Below are 5973 nucleotides of genomic sequence, written 5' to 3' on the forward strand. Positions count from 1 at the left end.
ATAAAAGAGTTTTAGTTTTCATTTCTGAAAATTTAATGGGTCACACTGAGTTTAAACACCATCTCAAAAGCCCTTATCTTTATTAACATTTCTCTTCTCTTGCTCCTGCCTGGCCTGTGACCTCTGGATCCTTCCCAGCTACCCTTGAGAACAGAGGAAGTTAGGGGATGCTGAGAGCGAAGTCACAAGGGGCCGAAGAGTTGTCTGCAAAGCATCTCTGACTTGTCCTGTCAAAAATGCCCCCTTGTATTTGTTTTATTTTTGCTTCCATGAATGATAATCCAGTTTTCCTATGTTTTTAAGATATATAGAAAAAACCACGAATCTTTGTTTAGTCAACTTCCCCCTGTCCCTTTCTACAACCTTCTGTGGTATAGTTTATGTAAGTCTCTTGTAGTCTTAAGCAATGGTATTCATGAGGGTTTTTTTGTCCTACACTGCTGTATTAGGGTTTTACTGCTGTGAATAGACATCATGACCAAGGCAACTCTTATAAGGACAACATTTAATTGGGGCTAGCTTACAGGTTCAGAGGTTCAGTCCATTATTATCAAGGCAGGAGCATCTAGGGAGGTATGGTGCAGGAGGAGCTGAGAGCTCCACATCTTCATGTGAAGGCTACTAGCAGAATACTGGCTTTCAGGCAGATAGGATGAGGGTCTTAAAGCCCATGCCCAGAGTGACATACCTACTTCAACAAGGCCACACATCCAATGGGCCAAGCATATTCAAACCATGACAACTGTTATTGTTGATGACTTTAAAAACTGCATCTTTAAACATTTTGAAGATTGAAATACTCTATTTCTAAATAAAACAGTGAACATCTGTATATTTTGTATGTGGTCATTTTAAATTATTTTGTTAATGACACTGCTTCCACAGTCATTTCTTGTTTATGAACCTGGCCTTTTATGTGAGAGTAAGTAACGTTGCTATCGGATGTTAACTAGTAATGGGGGCAAGTTCTGAGAAAGGTAGCATTAGATGGCTTTTCTAATGTGAATTTTGTAGTGTGAGTTTATACAAACTAACATGGATATGACATCACTAAGTGTTATAATCTTATTGAACTTGTATACTTAGTCCCCTGTTCATCCAAGTGTCATTACACCACTCATGCCTGGAATCTGTGTTCTCTTTGAGTACTCTTTTCTAGTACTGTGCTATTCAGTAAGGCATCATGCAAAATTGAATCATTTTTATTTTATGACTTTATTTATAATAAAATGTGTGTATATGTAGATATATATACACTCATGCATACACAATTAGAGGCCAGAGATCATCTATATTGTCTGTCATACTTTAGTGTTTTCTACATTATTTGTTTGATAGTGTATCTCACTAAACCTTGAGTTCATTAGTGGGACAGGGTGGATGTCCAAAGAGTTCATGAGATCCTATGTATGTCTTTTTAGTGCTGGAATAACAGCCTTGTGGTATTATGCCTGAACTTTTATTATTATTATTATTATTATTATTATTATTATTATTATTATTAGTCAATACTATGAATCAGAACTCAGGTCCTCATGCTTGAGCAGTGAGCCCTTTACATACTGAGCCACTTCTCCAGTTCCCAAATAGAATCTTAAAATGTCCTATCTGGGCAGATGTCTCAACATGGCTGGCTGAATAGAAATTCTTACGAAAATCTGGTCACAGTACTTCTCAATACTTCTTCAGAATACATGACATCTGCCCTGATTTGTGTCCAGCCAAACACAGGCTGGTTTTAGCCCTTTGCCACCTCTAGCCTGGAGGCACAGACAAGGAAAACCTTGTCTACCTGTGGGAAGTGGTCTCCTTAGACATGGAAATTTCACCTCGAATTCCTATCTCGTCACTTTGGTAATAATATTCTAAACATGCTTAATGTAACCATAAAGGAAATAGCTAGATTTCTTAAGTATCAAAAGCACATCTAGTTCTCACCATTAATTAGGTGAAGACTATATAGTTATTTAATAGCTATTTAAGTCAGAATCCATTTACATAAATAAGCCAACATTTTTATTTTCCAATAGTGACCAGTTACAAAATGGAAAATAGATCTCATTAATGATAGATAGTAAAACCCTGTTAACTAGAAATACACTTAATTAAAATGTGCATACATAAGAAGAATTCAAAACTTTAGTGCTGAGAATTAAAACAAGCATCTAGTAGCGGGACAACATACTAATTTCTAGTTTAAAGGACTCAGAATTGCGAACATAATCAATTCTCCATAAATTAATATAGAAGTTCAATGCACAGCAAATAAATGTCTCTGGAGAACTTTTGTGTAGACTGATAAGCTGATTCTGATGTTCTGTTGTGGAGAGAGTGCTTGAGTATGATTTATAGATGAAACACTTCAGAAGGAGGTATACGCACTGTGAAGAGCCAGCGTGGACCAGTGAGAGCCATTTTGAATGTTTCTCTCTGCAGAGAGACAAGAAGGCCAGCACTGCTGAGAAAAGACTTATGTTTTGTTGTGTGAGGGTGTTTTAGAAAATTCTTCTGAATATATAAACATGCACAATGCACATTCATATATGTAAATGTATTTGTACATATATTTAATATATATACACATACATAGTATTAAGCACATTAATGTTTGGTATCCAAATCCCTTAGAAAATATTTTCCAAATACATGAAAAAACAGTGTTGGCTTAGTTGCTTATCAAATCAAAGATAAAGCTGACATGGCCTTTTCATTTCATGTGTATACAAATTATCAAATAGATTTCAACCTAAAATGCAGCAAATCAAAATAGAAAAGGAAGGTATAAAAGTCACATGTCTCTCCCATTCAGGACATGCTGATTCTTGCTCAAGAACAATGGGAGACTTAAAAAGAAAGTGTGTTAAGATTGACACCAAGAAAGTGAGACAAATATTAAAGTACAAGTTAAGGACAAAAATGTAAGGCATATTTAATAGATACTCAGAAGGTAAACTGTCAGTAAACATGCATGCACCTGTGTGTGAGCACATGCGCACACATGAAGCTCTCCTACATGAAGCCAATGCAAGCACGTCAAGGACATTTTAGGAACAATCTTAAGAGTAAGCATAACAAAGAATCGATGCACAGATACATCAAGTAATTTGTTCAAATTCACAAGTCTTGGATGCTTGATTTGAGTCCAATTAGTGTGCCTGTGTGTGCATGTGTGTGTGTGTGTGTGTGTGTTGTATACACATAAGTGTGTAGATATATCCCAATGCATACCTATGCAAAGGCCAGAGGCAGAGGAGGACATTGGTTATCTTCCTAGATCACTCTCTGCCTTATTCCCCTGAGAAAAGGCCTCTCAGTGAAGTAGAGCCTTGCAGTTTTGTCTAAGTTGTCTAGCTGGCCAATGACCTCCTGGCATCTACCTCTCTCTGCCACTCTGTCTGCTGTTACAAGCATAGACTTTCTTTTATTCTATTCACCTGAGTGCTTAGGGTATGGATTCTGGTCCTCACACAGGTTTTTACTGCAAGTATTCCGATCCACCACGTCATCTCTCCAGCCCTTTCTTCTAAGGGATTTTTGAAACACCATAATTTCATGACTCAAAAGCTGAAGCTAACTAATGAGGCTGAGAAGAAATGAGTTTTAAATGACGCATAATGAAGAATAAATGGACACAAATGTCTTAAAAGTTAAGTGAAAAAGAATTGGAGACATTCCACGCTTGAAGTTGGATCTGCAGCTCCTTCGCTTTCACCCATGTGAGTCATCTCTGTACTGTGGAATTTTGTATAATGTGGTTAATATGCAATTTGAAGATATTCTCTTTGTAATTGTATATATAATTTATTTACATAAAAGAATAATATTGCAGACAATCATGTCACAGCTTACTCACAAGTATTTGTATCCCACATTATCATATTTATTTTTTTGCATGAAGGAATTCTACGCACTTAACTGCCTGGGTTTGTTTTTTGGGGGTTGGGGTATTGAGTCAGAGAAGCAAGTGCATCAGAAATGGGGACATCTCCTTTGAACATATACATTGTAACTTTTTTTTAAATTTTGAGCCAGTGACAAGTAAAGTTAATTTCGAAGAACTTCTTTTCTACAGTCTTCTTTTTTTTCCATGAACATGGCTGATTCATTTAATAAGATTTTTTTTGTTTTCAAAGTCACATGTTTTAATATGTACTTAAATCTAATGAATAATATTTATTTAGAATTTAAGATCTATATTCTTATGTGTGTCAATATATTTTAGTGATTTTAAAAAACCTTTTGAAGCATTCTGGATTTACTGGATAAATGTGAAGCAGAACATAGTGGCACATGCCTTTAATCCAAGCTGTTCAGGAAACTGAGGCAGGAGGATCACAAATCTGAAATTTTCTTGGGCTATATAGCAAGTTCTAGGCCAGTTTATTCAACTTAGTAAGATCTCTACAGCAAAGTAAGATTTTTTTTTTGAAAACAGATCTGGGGATATAATTCAGTGTACTTGCTAACATGAAAAACCTTGGGTTAAATCCCAATTTTGATGAAGAAATAAATAAATAAAATAACGATAAGATTCCAAAGTTCATGTGGTTATTCAATTAGCTCTCCCTTACTAAGTTGGAAGGAGATTGTTAGTTGAATCAACTTTTGAAGGAATATTTATAATAAATGTTATCTATATAAGTGTCTAAGTGCTTCTTCATTTTCTGTATTATTGATCACTTTTTTTTTTTTTTAAGAAAATTAAATTTTATTCAAGCTAACCACTTCTGGCATGCATTGCACACTGCAAAGTTCTATGGTTCACAGTCTTGTCTTCAGTATCCCTTACAGTCATCTCATGTTTATTTATTTACGTTCTTTTATTCATTAGATTCTAATAGACGTTTTTCGTCTTTCTGTTTTTCCCTTAAGAACCAGCTCTTATTTGTTTAAGAATTAAAATTAGAGTATTTGCTTTAATTTACATTTTGAAACGTTTACTTTTGACATTACTCATTACTTTCCTTTCTTGAAACTTCTAAGGGGAAAAATCCTGTTATTTATTATTTTTTCCTTAGGTTTGCTATCTAGACACAAAATTAATAATTTCATTTTGTTTATGCAAAACTGATCATCCACAAAGTTAAAATAATGCCATTAGCTACTGGCCCCATTTCATGTAGAGTAGCAATTTTACCGAATATGTAAATATGGTGATTACTTTAGAAGAAGACACATAGAAGTTTACAAAGAACCAGCACATTTTGTTGTTCTTACAGAATCACCAGGGCATTAAATGGAACTGATGGCAGAGTGGGAAGATGAAGTTTACTTAAGGAAAGCCAAGCATCTTAGTGCCTTAAACAAAAGAGCAGGGCAGATCTTTATTCCCAGGTACAATAAGTGCCTGAGTGGCCAGGGAGAGGCAGGGTATTCCTTTTCGCGAGGCTAGAAAGAAAGTGCTCTGAGCTCCTGTGCATACTTCTTCAAGTGGGAGTTCTTCAGGTAGCAGTGCAGAGCAAGCTTGCCACTGTTTCCGGTTTGGCCGTTGCATGAACTAGAAAGATCTGTAGTGCATTTGGGAAATATTGTCCTCTAGAAATAGCATGTATTCTGGATGAGGGTTATGCATTCCCTGTTTCAGAAAGGACAGTGGACCCCTAGAGGGCTATAGCAAGGCTGTCAGCTTGGAGTGAGTGGGGGCATGTTTACTGCTGACTTCATGATTTCAGGATGTAACTTGAGTCTTACCACCTCCACTTGTCAATGGGAATGTTACCATTTGCCTTTCAGAATTCTTGTGACAATTAAGTGTAAACTGTGTGTAAAACAGTTTTAGAACTTTCTATAAAATCTTTAAGCCACCGTTGAATAAACGGTGAATCTAATTTTAGGAGGATGATGTGACTATCATTTCATAAAAGAGATCCAGTGTCTTTTGTGATTTCCTACTGAAGGCATCCCTGACATTCCTCAGTTACATCCCAGGCACACTTCTGTCACTCAGCAAGGTAATTGCTTTTACCACACAGA

This window comes from Mastomys coucha, unplaced genomic scaffold, assembly GCF_008632895.1.
Source record: "Mastomys coucha isolate ucsf_1 unplaced genomic scaffold, UCSF_Mcou_1 pScaffold14, whole genome shotgun sequence".
NCBI lineage: Eukaryota > Metazoa > Chordata > Mammalia > Rodentia > Muridae > Mastomys > Mastomys coucha.